Consider the following 16,756-nt stretch of genomic DNA (forward strand, 5'->3'; position numbering starts at 1 on the left):
GGGGGAAACAGTGAGGGCAAGCGCTCTATTTTGATGTTTAGGTATTGCCATTAAAATATCAGCTTGAGGAAGAAAAAAAAATGCTGCGCCCTAGCGAAAGAAAAAATAAATAATTATTAGCCCTTTATGGGGGATTATCTACCGCTTGTAATTTTTTCTTTTTGCTAATGCACAAGTATCCCTTGGACTCTCTGAAGTAGACAGCAGACGAGGCAACTTTTGCTGCGAGTGGTTCCCGTTAATATCATAAGTGATACCTTTTATTCAAAGTGCCTTGGGGTATTCACAATTTCTGCTACCAAATGAGGCGCAACAAGTAATCTGGCATGCAGAGGCAATGGACTTCTTCGGTGGGCAGCTTACATAGAATCCCGCTTTGCCAAATTTCGCGTTATACCCTCGCGTTGGAAACGGCCGGCGTAAAAACAGAGAGATAGAGGGTCGGCGCCAGCTTTAGACAGAATATAATGTCAATGACGCCCAACATAAAGAGCCTGAAAAATAAGGCCATGACAAGCCGGCATTGTTCCCGGGTCTTTAGGCCCAGATTCCAAGTGCCAAAGACACTATGCCATCGTGCAGAGCATGTTACGATCTGGTAAATGAAAATCTGTTGAAGACAGGTGGAGAGATTCAGCTACAAAAGCTTGGCACTCTTTATATCAGCGGCTTTCGAACTTGAACGTGCGAAAGCGTAAAACAATACTAAATCATATTAAACGATGTGAAAGTATAATATACTTGAAAAATTGTAAGCAGTGTTTAGCCAAATGTACTAAGGTACTAGCTAAAATAATAATAGTAACCTTAGTTTTCCTTCATTTAGTTGCACAAGGTGATTTTAGGAAAGGACAATCGACCGCACTCAGTGCTCGCAAGATAAATTAGGTTAAATAGAAAGAATAAAATACTGCCCTTCTGTAAACACAGCCTTCATGGATCACCATTCTCCAGCAGAACTCTTTCGACGACTCCGCAGTTTTCGACTCAGGAACTGTGGCACCTAGTTTTCTTCTTCAGTGGTCGAGGGACGCCGTCGCATCGGAGAGATGGAGCACCGATGTGGAGAAGGGAACGGCGTCTAGGGAAGGCGGTGCGCTCAGGACACAGATAACGGCTTACGGGCAGCTCAGCAGGAGGTGAGTACTGACGCTGGAACCCGTAACCGGAAACTTCAGAAGGTGGTCGTGAGACGTTCATGCGTCGACGGCAAAGCCACGCCAAATGAGCCGGCAAGCCGCAGAAGTAGCAGATCGGGCAGTTGTCAGGCGTGCGCCAGGAGTTTCAAAATGAAGCAGGCGGTTGAATATCATCAGGCGTGCCTCGGGAGTTTCGCAGATGAGCAAGCGGTACAATAAAAGCGGCGGGCTCTCGAACGGGACCAGGAGGCGGAGCATAGGTAGGTGGTCGAGGTCACGCAGCAACGTTCGCGTATGCCAACGGGGCCGTGGGCTGAGGGGCTTGCGGGATAGTCCCAGCGACCTGTTCTTCAATGATGTGCCGCAGATTCAGAGTTATGTGTGGTGATGACTCTTGATGGCGTGAAATAAGTGAGAGCTGCCGAGCAACTTCTTCACGGACCAAGCTCTTGATTTGCGGCAGTAGCGATGGCTGGTCCCTTGCATCGTTCACGCCAGCAAGCGAGTCGACGTTCGGGGTGTATTCGCAAGTCAGAGCCCTCTGCTTCCGTAGTTCGTCGAAGCTCTGACATAGGGTGACGACTTCTCCGACGGCGCTCATGTCTCGCGCCAACAACATCTGAAAGGCGGTGCCATCGATTCCCTTGAGAATATGCCTGATCTTATCGGTTTCGGACATCTGTGCGTTCACCCTCTTGCACAGGTCGACGACATCCTCAGTGCAACTCGTGAAGCTCTCGCCTAACTGCCAAGACTGCGCACGCAAGCGCTGCTCGGCAGAGAGTTTTCTGACAGCAGGACGGCCGAATACTTCTGAGAAGTTTGCTTTGAAAACGGACCATGATGTAATGTCCACCTTGTGATTCCAACACCAAAGATTCGCAACGTCCGTCAGATCGAAAATCACATTCTTCAGTTTGGTTTCCGCTTCCCACTTGTATGCGCTCAACCGCTCATATGATGTGAGCCAATCCTCAACATCATGGTCGTCGGTGCCGCTGAAGATGGCGGGGTCTCACTGGCGGAGAGAACCAGCACAAACGACGGCAGCCGAGCCCACTTCTATGGCTTGGTGGTTGACATCTGAAGGCATCGCAGTAGGGGGTAGCGTTCAGCTGCGCACTTCCAGCGCGAGAGGATATCACCCGGCACCTCCACCCAATCTAAGGCGGGGTTTATTTGGAGAGGCTTCGTAACGGGAGCAGGGCCAACAGAAGCCCGAGATCAGCTAGTCCAGCCAGGAGCATGCAGCAGGCGATGGCCATGCGGCTCGCGCGTACGCCCGTCGTCTTCCTTACAGTGTCCAATATGGGAGCGACAAAAGAGCCTGCCTAATTAATTTTTTCTCTGCAGCTAATTACTGCGCAGTTAGTTCTCAGTAGATTTGAATCCAGCTACCGCAGGAGAAGCGGTCACATTGTTTAGAAGCCGGTTGTGTTACCTTACGCTCAAAAGATAGGTAATCTCTGTGGGCAGCTGAAAATAAGCTACTACGTGAAGGAGGTTTCATAGCTCCCTATGAAATTGTTAGAGATGAAACCTAAAATGTTAGCGCTGCATTACTGAAGACGCTACTAATTAGACTGCATCTCAAAGCAGCTCTCGGCTCCCTTAATGGTTGTCGGAAATGGCGCTGCAAACGGAGCAGTCACAAAGGGACCGGTTATTCAACAATAGCTAACGGCATTTTGTCCAGGGCGTCTAGGCTTCTAAGCAAGGGCAAGCTTCAAATTGTTCACATCGAGGTAACGATGATCCGGGAGACAGAAATGAGCGCAAAGGCAGGAAGGTTAACCAGTCAATGAGCAGTTTGGTACTGTACACGTTGGAACGGGAACGGAGGGGGGGGGGGGGGGGGGGGCAGAAAGGGGCGAGAGGAAAGGCGGATCCATTTTCACTAGTCCGTAGACCTTAACTAACAGGGTACAAAGGGCACACGCTGGAAGTTTACAATCTTGATCTCAATCCTGAGTCCTTCAAAAACTTCAGGAGCGCATTGACAGCTATCCTCGAGAAGGCAGGTTTAGTCAAATGACCCAGAATCTTGGCATCTCTAAGAGGACAAGAATCTAAGCTACGGAGATCAACAGCCAGAAGGACATGCTCACGCTCAAGCCGAGGGCAGTCACAAAGCAGGTGCTCAATTTTCTCATCGCGCCCGTACTTATTACACGCACTAGAGTCTGCCATTGCGAATAGGTGGGAGTAAACATTTGTAAACGCCACGCCCACACACAGGTGCTGGGTTGAGTAGAAGTCAGGGGTTGAGGCGGTGCAACAGGTATGCCGAGTTTGCAAGCCTAGAACATGGCGTTATATAGTACCTCGTTTCGGACAAGCACTCGCAAATGTCTCGCTGCGACACCTCTTGTCAGTGGTATCTGACGCATCGGGTGAAGCCACGTGCTTTCTTCGGAAGTGAGCAAGCGTTCTGCTTGAAAATTACGAATAAAACTGAAGAAAGGCAAGAAATTCTTCATAGTACACGAAAAGCTATAAAAAGTGCTAGAAATTTAGCATTCCTAAATTCGAAAAATTGTGCGAAAGCACTTTTTTTTTGCAGATGGGCACCACCGCCACGAACCTCAGAGCGTGACTGATGTATCCACTTGTGTAGGTTGATGTAATCCAGGGCATGACGGAATTCCGTCTGGTCAGGTAGTGGCATAGTAGAAAGTAAACTTGGGTCACTGACCATGTCAAAAAGAGTGTTAGTTGACGTTTCGGAAGCGCTACAGGTTCCGTGTTCACAATGATTCATTGTAAACAAGGAACCCGTAGCGGTTCCGAAACGTCAACCAACCCCATTTTTGACGTGGTCAGTGACCCAAGTTTGCTTTCTATGATTCATTGTGAACAAGGAACCCGTAGTAGTTACGAAACGTCAACTAACCCCATTTTTGACGTGGTCAGTGACCCAAGTTTACTTTCTATGATTCATTGTGAACAACGAACCCGTAGCAGTTCCGAAACGTCAACTAACCCCATTTTTGACGTGGCCAGTGACTCAAGTCTACTTTCTATGATGTATCCACTGACCCAGGGTGCCAGTTATGCGCGTCATCAACTTTTTCTCCTTCAATGCCAATTCACCTTTTGTACGCCGGCGACCTATGCTCCCGTGCCACGTTTCTGCAGCAATGTTTTCAACACCAGCCGTGTTTCTGCCACAATGTAGTCCACGGAAACGCATGCAGCGCACAACTCTCTGCCACTACAGCCGCATAGCTGAATGCGAATATTAGCTTTTTTTAGTAATCTTGGTTGACGAAAAAGACGCCGTTCAGTGCACAGTGCGAGTGAGTGTTGAGGCCAACCAACCAACTAAAGCGAAGTGGGTCCGGCTGTGGATGTATATATATATATATATATATATATATATATATATATATATATATATATATATATATATATATATATATATCGCATATAGCAGTCTGCTATATGAGAAATGTCCGCTCAGTCTCTATAGCAGTCATTGACTGCGTCGTTAGATCGCTCTGCGAGTAAAAAAAACAACGAGAAAGCAGTCAATACAACAAATAAAAGAAGTTTGGATGCATCCAACCAAAATAAAAATATCCTTCATTGATAAAGAGAGAATGATGCTTTTCGCCCGCATACACAAAACGTGCCATCTCGTACAGTGGTACTGAAAACACAGTCGACAAACCGTGCGCTCGCTGTGATGAAATGCTAGCTGGGCATCGACCTTGACGCCGCGTGTACGCGACGATGCAACAGCCAACAGCACGAAATAACATACCCGCCGCAATTGATTTTCTATCGAGGATCTTCCATACAAAAAACAGCCACTCTTCGCGCGTGCTATCCCGACCATTGACAATAGAGGATGGCCATTCTATAGGTCTGCGAGATTGCGTACAATGGGGGTTAGTGATTCTTTGCTAGACTCACTGGAGTGTGTTCAATAGTACGCTGGCTTGGTGACCTTCTGCGTGTAGATACAGCCCTTCGTCGCAACGTATTTCCTGTCCAAAACATCCCGTTACATATAATGGGGCCTTAGGCGTGGAAGTAGAGAGTGATCTACTATCGAGGAGAAAACTCTTCAAGCCGTCGCGGAAGCCAGAACCGAAGCCAGTATCTCCGTTATTAGCCGTTTTCTGGAGACCTAAATTGTGATGGTGAAAGTCTTTCTCCAGTGCTTCAAACATCGAGCACATCGAAGATGGCGTACCTGTGCTAGTAGGCTTCACAGGACCCCATACGGTATTGTGCGTGTACGCGTTGACGTTAATGACGCTGAAGATGAGCGCTCCTTTCTGTGAAAGTTGTTTTAAATGAGAGAATGTTATGAATGTTCTTGTTTTCATAGAATGTATTTTTCTTGATGCACAGATTTAGAAACCTTAACGCGAGCAAACGAAATGCGCGACCAGCATTACAATATACATCCTGATAATGCTGCTACAGCGCAGTGCGACAGAAATTTTGCATCGAGGATGATATGTGCGCTGGCTTCAGTTAGTTGGCCCTTCTAAATAAATTTTCGCTACTGTGCCAGGTATTCCTAAGCGCACAATTTGTGTTTCAAATGAGGCAGGAACACAAATTAAGCGTGGATATAATTCTAACCAACGATAAAACTAGCAAAATGTAAGACTTTCAAATAAATAGGAATGCACTTGCCAAAGGAAGAAGAGTCTGAGTATATAAGTGAAATGCGCAACAACTTCGACAGGACACAGAAAGAAACACATACAACAGTTCACGAGCGCAACTACCAACTGTTTAATCAACTGTTTAATCGTCACTTCAACGTGTGTAGCAAGACAGTATGCCTTCTGCCTCAGGAAAAGGGTTATTCCTGTGCGTGTTAGTGCACTTTCCCGACAACACGCTCTTCTGAAAAGTCTCAGACCTCGCGTAATATTAAGTTGGATTTAGAGTGCCTCGTTTGGATCAAAAATTAACGAAGTAAGTATAGAACATAGCTCGATCGATATAAAAAATAACACCCAGAAGGCGGAGGCAGTTTAGGAAAGCATGAAATTAAACAGCTGCCGAGCCAACGATCCATACCAATGGCTTTGAACGCTTCCTTTAGGGGAAGGTCCTGCAGCAGATGGCCATTGTAGCTTGTAGTGAAGTAGGCTCTTAAAGTAGGCTTCAGGGGCTTTCTGCTTTTGTACCCGCCTGAGAGTGAGGGTGAGAAAGAGAACTTTCTGAGGCGCCCGTTTCAGCGTTTCGCGGCATCACCGTTGCCGTCGCCGTCGCCGTCGTCCGTTGTAACCAGCAACGGAACACCCTTTAAGCTGCGAAAGCAATGGACCGGGAGCTTGGAAAGGAGAAAGTAAAAGCGCAACCTCCTCCCCTGCTTAGCATCCGGCGCGCCAGGGGTGGCGCAGCTGTGCATAGCAACCGTGACGTCACACAGTAGCGGTAGAACGAGCGCGCGCGCGTCGGTGGTGGCAGCTACACCGCCGATCTTTCGCCAGACGTCTCGTTTCAGTACGGTGAGTGAGACGCATGGGTCCGAGGCGGCCCAGTGATTCCGCGCCAAGCGGTTCGTGGAAGCGGCAGTGGGTTGACCACAAGGCTTTAGCCAAGTACACTTAAGAATTTCCAAAGTGTCTTCGGTACTTTTTTGAGGAAAGGAAATGCGCAGTATCTGTCTCCCGTAGCTGCGAAACCAATAGAGCGGGTGCTTGGAAAGCAGAGGGCAAAATTTGTCAATTGGTTTTTGGTGAAAGGAGATGCGCTGTATCTGTCTCGCACATCTCGGTGGACACCTGAACCAGAGGGAAGGCGCAAAGCTGCCTTCTTGGAACAGTGGATACCTCAATCGTGCTTGAACCTACGTGGCGGTAGGGACAGATGGGCGCTGCATGCTTTGGCATTGACAACGTTGTGCCAGAAACGCTGCCACCTGCCAGGGTGCCAGGGTGTTTGCGGACTTTAATGTAGATATAAAGACATGCGGGAATTTCTTGCCACTTATGCGGGAGAACATCCCGTTCGTGTCGCTCGTAACGGCTACCACAGCTGTGACCTCGTGAAATACTTACGCAGACCTCGTCTTTGAGAACCAGGCATTGGTGCAGCAAGGCGAGCATATATCCATCTATTTCTCCGTCCACAGAGCTTCCTTCATGACAATCAAGCACTGTTAGTAGAGTGTTTCTTGAAGAACAAATATGTGCGAAAAATAACACGTTGTCTCTAATTGTACATACATGTCTTGCTCGAATTTTTCGCCACAATCTATCGAAAAGCTGAAAGAGCTGCTGAGCTGCGCTCAAATTTCGCATTAGGAAGTAACGTAGTAATCGACGATTTTTTTCCGTGCCCAACCATTTGTTAAGCCCGGGTTTAAGCAAGAAAATCAGCTTCCAAATGTGTAAAGGACGTGGCTTAAATACATAATTCAGACAATGAGCTCCTGAAGGCCTGCCGCTTGCCTCTGATAATCTTCGCTACGGTGTTTAGATTGCATATCCTCGCGTTTGCTAAATCGGACATCAGCGCGCTTATTAACTCGAACTTACACGGGTCCTTCTGTTTTCAAATTACCCTACATAGCTGGAGTGAGACAGTCCTGACTTTAAATTAATCCCTGAGCTTTATGAGCGGGAAATTTCCTCTTCATGTCACTCTTAGTGAAGAAAATGTAAAGTTATGCGCGCAATGTCTTAAAAAAAAAAATCTGTCTTTTGTCTTATCAGCTCCTGCTCTTACAAAACGTGCTCTTTTCAGAGAACTGCTTCCTCGCATGCAGTGGCTGCTTCATACTGCTGCATAAGAGCAGGAAATTAATCCACGGCCCTTTATTATGGAAGCGCTCATTGTGCACCATGTTGTTTTCGCATGTTAGCTCAAGGACTGAATTTATTATTTAAATTTGCCGCAGGCACAGCGCGCCCCTTATAAACTTGCTCCGAAAGTGGAAGTCAAGAAACAATAGACCTCTCTTGGTGGAGCACCTAGCTGTTTTTCCTAGAAATTGCAGTGTGCTCCACCGGTGTGGACTGTTTCTCCATTTATCGCCACCCCACTAATCTTTAGTCGCTTGACCGACAACAGGATGACAGCAATAAACACTTCTGCGGCTATTCAGTTAAGGCAGTTTATTTTCTCGGTTTGGATTCAAAATGAAAGGATTTCTCGTAACTAAAAATTTACTTTCCTTGATTGGGCAGCATCATAACACAAGAGAAATTTTTTCAGGAACCTCAAGACTAGGTAGAAGCTTTGAATGCGAAATCATTGTTTCTTTGTTGTTTTTCCTCCTTTTTAATTTTTATTTTTATTTCATCCTTCCATTTTAATGACACACCTAATCATTACCATACAATCGTATGGCAACGCATATACTAGGTGCCCTTCTGTTCGCCAAGAAGCAACGTGGTTTTGTGGCCTATGGGTTGTCTGCTCGCCTAGCAGTCTGAATGTACTGGGTTCAGTTTCCTGCACCTTCACAAGAAATTTCATTCTACTTCACTACCACGGTGACGTCATCTGTAGTTTTTGGGGCCACTGCTGGTGGTCAACGCCGAGGCCGGGTTTTCTTGCGGATGAGCCACACAGTGCTTTCGCATGAAGATCTCTACCACCTCGACTCAGGCTCAAAACATTCCTTTAGCTTTTACGCACGTTACCCTTGACTCAACAGGGAGATGCGCTTGTGGAGGAAACGAAGCTAACGTTAATGTACCAGCTGTTTGACAAATTCAGATTTCGTTTATAGCTGCGTTGTGCAGTTCCGGGCATTTCTGATAAAATGTGCGGGCACGATTGTCTATGGGGTAGAAGAGATCGAAGTGCATCACCGAGCATTTGTTATCTGCTTTTAATGTTAATGTTGGACTAGAAGCATGTTGCATATATCCTTCTTGTCGCATTAGTAATCAAAAAGCGCTGAAAAAGCTAAATGCTTCAAAGACATCTGCGAAAATCCTGAACGTGATCGTACGCCATTATCATAAGGTGCTTAGCATACGCAAGCAGTTGTAGAGCACAGAGAACACATTGGGGAACTTAAGAGAGTTTGCTGTTGAGCTAGGTGGTTTCGATTCATTCTTGATTGTTATGGCCCGAGTACAGGACAAAAGACGAAGGTAAACGATAGGACGGAGCGGCACTTCCAATTAATTTATTGCGCACGCGTAACATACATATATAGCTTTCATCGCCGCATGAACACAGAGGTCCGCCAAAGATCAAGATAAACCTGATGAAGCGCGCTCCAGCAATCTCTGCTCCGCCGTGCGACACTTCAGTTGTATTGTACACCATTAAGGAGTGATTCCTGGAGCGTGCTTCGTCATATCAATTTCAAGCTTTGGGCGACCACTCTGCGCACATGTGGATGACAGCTATATATGTATGTTTTTTGTGTGTAATAAATAAGTTGAAATTGTTTTGTCTTTCTTTCGTGCCTTAAAAATCAAGAATGAACTTCGTTGAACGATGCCGAAGGAGGACCAACGTTAGCTAGTTTTATGTGGGTTTAACATCCCAAAGAGACTGAGGCTATGGGGCCGCCGCAATGGAGCGCTACGGATTCTCAAACACCTGGGGTTCTTTAGCGCAGTGACATCGCAGAATACACGGGCCTCTAGAATTTCGCCTCCATCGAAATTCGAACCCCACGACCGGGATTGAATTCGCGTCTTTCGGGCAGCAGCCTAGGGCCTTATCCACTGAGCTACTGTGGCGGTGGGGGCCAATGTTGGTAAAATGGTCCCCATGCAGCATGTCAGCTAATAGCACCAGAAATAAAGCGAGCTCACTGTAGAGGCCTCCACAGAGGATGAGAGAAATGACAGTTTTATATAGGCAGAATCAACTGGATTCCCTACAGTGCTGTATCTGTCGGAGCCATGATATCATCGGCACAATGCGAACTGCTCACGAGAAATGTTTCTCAGGCGGCGCAGTTTTCTCTCTACCGATTCGCCTAATCAGGGAGCGTCTGTGCCCCCTCTCTATCCATTCTCGTTAATGGGCCATCAGTCGAGTATCTCTCCAGAACGGCCAGCAGAACAGCGCAAGAGCGGGCCCAGCACCACACTCATCCCCGTGGTGTGTTCAATGATATTGGCGGCGTAAAGTCACCACTGGGAGGCAGTGAGTATTGAGGATGGGTGATCTAATAACAAAGACTCCGTACTCTTTTGGAACGCACAATCTGCTTTAGGAGTGAGCTCATAAAAGGAGCATTTTCCTATGGCTGGTGCTCTTCACTCCTCTCATAGGCGACAACCTGAAGTTTTGTAAGGAACAGCACCGATGTAAATCGTTTTGGTGCTGTCGAAGCCTAATATGCTTCCATCAAGCTGAGAGCATTGTAAGACATAAGTAAATTTTCGACGAAGTCTATGCGAAAGCGGGGTGACTAAGGAAGGAATAACTGTGTGTAAATAAGTAATTGGGGTTTAAAAGATTGATTGGATTACTTTTATTGAGGGGAAAGGAGTGAGGCGATGGGAAACAGTTTTCTATAGGACTTCTGAGGCCACTGCCTATCAACATGTGAAGACATTCGACATTTGTGATACACCAAATGATCTGAAATGGCACCGGGAATGTCGCTGGACTTTAACTCGATCCATGCTCCTATCGATAAAATGTGCGCTTTATCTAAGATAGTACCTTATTGAGATAAGTGACTTTCTAGGAAATAATGCTTTGATGCGCACTCTCAGACTACGTGATTCAAAGAGTCGTTGGTTTTTAGCAATTGTGTCAGCACAGGCTTTTTGAGAAGCTCTGGTTTTGCTACTCGCTGGCAAAAAGCCATTATAGCGTGAAGAACAGATTTGGGCCGTATTTATGCTGAAAAGGCTTGTTCCTTATTTACCCCTTCACCCCTCAGCAAGTATCGCACACTTTTCAGCGCTTCCGTCGCATGCATTGCCGTCGATAGCGAAAATTGGGTCACTTGTGGCCCATACCGGACTACAAATGATTTCCCAGTCTCCAGCCAAAAAAAAAAGAAAAGTTCCAATATAACCACATAGAAGACATGTAATCGTGCACCTCACACAAGGTAAAACTTGCGCTGTGCACGTCGTGCTGGCATCAAATACGGGACCCAACATTGTTTTGCTTCCCTGATAGCTGTTATAAAAGTATGTTGAGCTCAAGAAAATTCGCAGTTTTACTTTTGCTATCACTGGTATTGAAGAGCCCAACGTACTGGGACTGCCCGGTCGACACTGGGCTTGGAAAACCTGGCTTCTCTGGCTGTAATAATGGGGAGGTAATCATTTTAGGTACTGAATAATATTCAAGAAGGCTTCGAGATTAGATATTGCTAGCGAGACGAAAATCAAATTTCTTTATCATTTTATCCTACCCTTTGTCTTTAACATAGCGGGCGATGAGTCGACGGGCAATGCTTGCACGATTAATCAATGAATGAACCATAAAATTTTGTCAGTAGAAGCGAATAGCTTGCGTGGTGAACTAGGTGTGAGCAAATGCGCATTCGTCTTGTAACCTTTCGATGCTTAGCCACCTGAAGTCTATTGATATCTACAGGAAATCTCACAATGTTCTTCAAGCTACAATCATGATTAGGTGCTGACATCCCCCGTAAGGAGGACCCAAACGATGTTTCCTTGTGTTAGGAGCACGCTTTCTTTATTAATATCTCCCGGCGCCTCAACATGAAAAAAGGTGACGTGCGGCACGAGGGCAGAGTGTTAGCAGATGGTTCTTAAATTAGAAGCTGATGTATGCACTGTGGGGTTCCTACAAAGTTTCAATCGGTTCGAATATAATCGCCACGGCGAGCCACTTTTCAAGCTCACATTTTAAGCGACGAGGAAAATCGCTAGCAAGCCATAGCCCGTCGGCGTTCACCGTGCACATTGGCACTGGGACTGGAAACGTTTTAGACTCCCATGACTTTAGGAAAGGAAGTGCGCATAACTGGCTCCTTGGGTCTGTGGACGCCTGAATGGCGTTTTGAGGTACGTGTGGTGGTGGGTGAGAGGTGTGGGCTCCAATCGTAAGCGGTGACAACGTTGTGGCAGACACGCGGCCCTGCAGCAATAGGCCGCAGCGTTCCTTGGTGAGCAAACTCTGTAGATCAACCGTTCATTGCCTCCTGCCAGGAGGGCCTGGTGGGTGCTCTTCCTATCCAGTGTCCGGAACGTACTCAACGCTACTAACGCCAAGCCGCGTATATTTGACCGATAAGGGAATGCTTTCGCTCCCTAACCAGGTTGAGCAGTTGTCAAACCGCACCTAATTTTACTGGACTTTTTCGCATAGACCTAAGCATCCTGTGTTTCGTGATACTGAAAGATGAACCGTGATATCGAAACGTTAATAGCCGCAATCACGCTCAAATGTTACTATCTCCTGAAGAAACAAAACTCCTACGTGTCGTAAAATCCGCCAGTACGTGATGCCCATCAGACGCGAAAATAAATTTTTGCTATAGGATCGTAGCAGCGAGCGCACAAGGTGCATCCCAAAAAATTGACCTGCTGGGTATGCAGGTAAACTAGAGTATGCTCATTCCATATTCAATCCTCATCAAGGAAATCTAACCAGTTTGCTCGAATTTGTTCAAAATGGCGTAGCTATATTCATACTTTCCATCTACTCCAATCACACTAGCGTCCCCGAACTGAAATCCGAACTTGATCTCCACCCCTTAGCTTCCCGCATTAAACAAGCATGCCTTTGCCTCTATGACAGATTTTTTCATACCTTGCCTGCGGACATCTTCGTCCGCTCAGGCCATCGCTTATCCCGCCACAAGCATCCTAAAGAAGCTTATCCCGAACGCACCCATACTACAACATTCCATAAATGATTTTTCCTGCGAACGACCAAGGACTAGAACGACCTTCCCGCCCACAATCATCAATTCAAAACCACCATCTAAAATCTCCTGTAAAATCACATGTATCGCCGTACTCCACGCACACCCCTCATGTAATACCCCGTAAACGGGCCTCTGAGTATCAATAAATAAATAATACGACAAAGCTACAGTAGCAGTGTCCTCTTGCGATGCGCCAATGCAAGCTGTGCATGTCTTGCCAAGTTGGGGCTGTGCTTTGGGAAGGAAAGCGCAGCTTTAGACGTTAAATTTGTGGTTGGAACAATGAATTGGTCCATATGCGCTTGCAGTATGTCTAGCCAACCTCTCTCTGCCATGAACGCAAAGAACATTTGAAGGGATATGAATGCAAAGGTACAGTAGACGATAATGCTGAAGCTTTCCGCTACTTTTTGACGCATATCAGCTTAGCGATAACTAATACGAACGGAATATACGACGTGTTATTTAAATTGTTGGTTGGTTGGTCTATGGGGTTTAACGTCCCAAAGCGACTAAGGCTATGAGAGACGCCGTAGTGGAGGACTCCGGAAATTTCGACCACCTGGGGTTCTTTAACGTGCACTGACATCGCACAGTACATGGGCCTCTAGAATTTCTCCTCCAAAGAAATTCCAGCCGCCGCGGCCGGGATCGAACCCGCGTCTTTTTGGTCAGCAGCCGAGCACCATAGCCACTGAGCCACCGCGGCGGCTGTTATTTAAATTGTATTTTTAACATGATTTGTATTCTGAATACGCAAAAATATGCAGGAGATAGTATCCTGATATTTCAGGGGGGTATTCGAACTTAATTGTTCAAATATGTCAAAAATAATTGACTTAAAGCATGCTTCGAGCATGTTTAAAATGCGTTAAAAAATATGTATGTGGTTTTAGCATCTTGGCAGTGTATTAAAATGTAGTTTCGTATAAACGAAATTAATTCTTGCGAAGTATACTTCAATTCCAACAAATGAGTAATCCTTGTAAACGTATTTGCAGCACACTTCTCGCTGCCGTAGATCAATCTTGTGCTCGAAATCACGTCCCGGGAAACGGCTTTACATCTTGGGAATGTATTTAAAGTGCATTTTTGTAAATACGAAATCAATGCGTTCAAAGTACACTTCAGTACTAACAAATGGGCAGTCCGCGTAAACATATTTGAAGCGCACTTCAAGCTGCCTTTGAACAATCCATAGTGCTCGAAATTACGTCTCGTGGAGCAGTAAGAACTTTCTCTTTCATGTCGTCCTTTCGTTTATGGGGACTTGTGGAAGGAACACAGTAACCGCATATGTACATTACGTATGGAGTACATTGTAACGAAAAAGGGCGCCTTGGGCCCCTGAGGCCCCGAACATGCCAGCGAAAACGACCCCGACTCGTAAACCTGGCCGGCTCCCTTAGACGCCCATGTGTTTGTTGGTTGACACTTCGACTCCTAACCGATGCCTCACGCAAGTTCTCATTACCAATTCGGTTATAGATGCCCCCAGGTTCGAACGTGACCACTCAGGCACTTCTCTACGGGAATATATATATAAGACAAGCCAAGTACACTTTTCGAAGCACTTCCTGTTCGCTGACGTCACTTTCTGACAGCATTTGCTGTGCCGCGACATCTTTTCCTTTGAAGTGCGTCACATGGCCTCTCAGTCGTAGACCCCTTGATTAATGACAACTCCGTGTTCTCTCAGGAATGGGCTCCTTATTCTTATCGCTTATAGCCGGGTCAGTGGTTAGTTCTCCTGTGGACAACGTTAATCAGTATCGTCCAGTAAAGCCGACTGGTAGGCCCTTTTCGAGCCGAAATGAATATATTTTTAGTGTATTAAATGTATGTTTTTCGTGTATTTTAAATATAATATAACGTAATTAATGTATATGTTTAGTAATTTTTAATGTATAACAAATTACTACGCTGGCAAGAGTTGTAAATTTGCGGTGTTTGTAAGAACGTTCCCCGCATTACTCCTATCATACTTAGAAAGCAGTCGCATTGGAATCTGAGCATATGGACTGGACAAATCGTTAAAAATTTATATGAAGTTAATACAGTGTGTTCAAAATCCATTTTAGCACAGCCTTTTTTCTCTAGGGGGTGCTCCTGTCTGCTTTCATAATTATGCATTATTGTCGGTGGTTACTCTAGCTAGCACCACAGATTCGATGACCAGGGGCGTAAACGTGCAACCTGCTTTTCGCGCTTTTCTTAAGCACGAAATTCGTTATAATGCTGGGCAGTCTCAGTATATATCATCCCGCTGTCGCCATGTACGCGACGCCGAAAATGATGACGCTCATTTAAGGGCAAAAAAATGCAATGGGCTCAAGGTGAATGCGATCCCAGTACCCAGCTCGGCTGACGCCTGAGAACAATCAACCTTTTTCGCAAGGATGGCAACAGCGTATCGATCACTTATTCACTTCCGTTACCTACACTTGATAGACGGGGATAAATATCTATGCTGAGATGGCACCAGTCGAAAAAGTGCGGTATGTTGTCGCATTGATACAACGTGCAGTGGGGCGCTGGATCGTTAACTTCACGAGTGGGCATTTCACCTGAATATGCGCTGATAATTCATGCTGTCAGTCTCTATCTTATTCATTTGCTTTTAATTAAGATTTCCTATTATACTCGAGACCTTCTTACTCCTTCGGAACTCGTTCGCTGCTAATGTACTGTTGGGTGCAAAACGGGTATGAACACTATCTGTGGCATGGCTCGCCGATATTGTGAGGCATTTGGGTGATTGCGCTAATCTGGACTGCCACACATCGAGTAGAGCGAAATGACATCGCTCCGTACGAAAGCTGTAACATACACCTCTTTTGAGCCCGACATACCTTTGATTGAAATAACGTCGCGGCTTTAACTGCCATTTATTTTCCGTTTTTCTGTTTGTGACTCTCTCCGCACTGTGTTTTGTTCTAGGCAACTCCAGCCACTGAGGAGGTGACGATGAAATATAGAAAACACAGACGGCTTTATCAAGCAATAATGCGAGTTATCTTTTGTTATCCTCAGGAACGGATTTCTGTGCTATGCATTGGATGCTACTACTGCGAGGCGCGAAGTTTGCACGTCTGTGTTTTTCGCGCGTCAGCACGTGATAAGAGCGCACTTGTGGAAGTCTCGCGCTCGTAGCTTCCGCTGCATAGCCACAGAAACTTGCTTCCGACTATAGTGTGCTCTACATGGAGGTTATCACTGTATTGACATGGTTGGGGAGTTTCTTAGCAGATGGCAGTCTTGAGTTCCAATTTATTACTTGTTCGCGAGAGCCTGGCAAGACAGAACGCAGGCTGCAACTAACATGTTGGCAGAAATTAACTTCTAGAAAGCTTCTGTCAGCTTTCAGGCCATCCACGGCTCTCTGTCTTATCAGCATTTTTGGTGCTACGCCTGGCACACACCTGCAGCCAGGCTGAAGCCCTACGCTATTCTTGTATTGTGAAAGCAAGCTGGTAAATGGGTCAGCATAATTCTGTGCAGTTGCTTGGACAAGTTGGTGAAGAATTGTGCGATTGCCTCTGCATTTTTCTTCCTCAATAGAAGCGAGAATGATCAAGTATAGGGCCAGCGTAATCGTGAGCACTAAATTGGCGAAGTTTAAAAAAAAATTGTGTGAGAACCTCCACGTTTTTCTTCGATAGAAGCGAAATGCTTAAGTATAGCGTCAGCCTAACTGTGTTTACTGGCTTAGCCAAGTTTAAAAAAAAATTGTTCGAGAACCTCTATATTTTTCTTCCTCAACAGAAGCCAGTAAGCTCAAGTATAGGGTCACACTAACTGTGTGCAG

The sequence above is a fragment of the Amblyomma mixtum genome, chromosome 5, assembly GCF_055824585.1.
Source record: "Amblyomma mixtum isolate Tamu chromosome 5, ASM5582458v1, whole genome shotgun sequence".
Lineage (NCBI taxonomy): Eukaryota > Metazoa > Arthropoda > Arachnida > Ixodida > Ixodidae > Amblyomma > Amblyomma mixtum.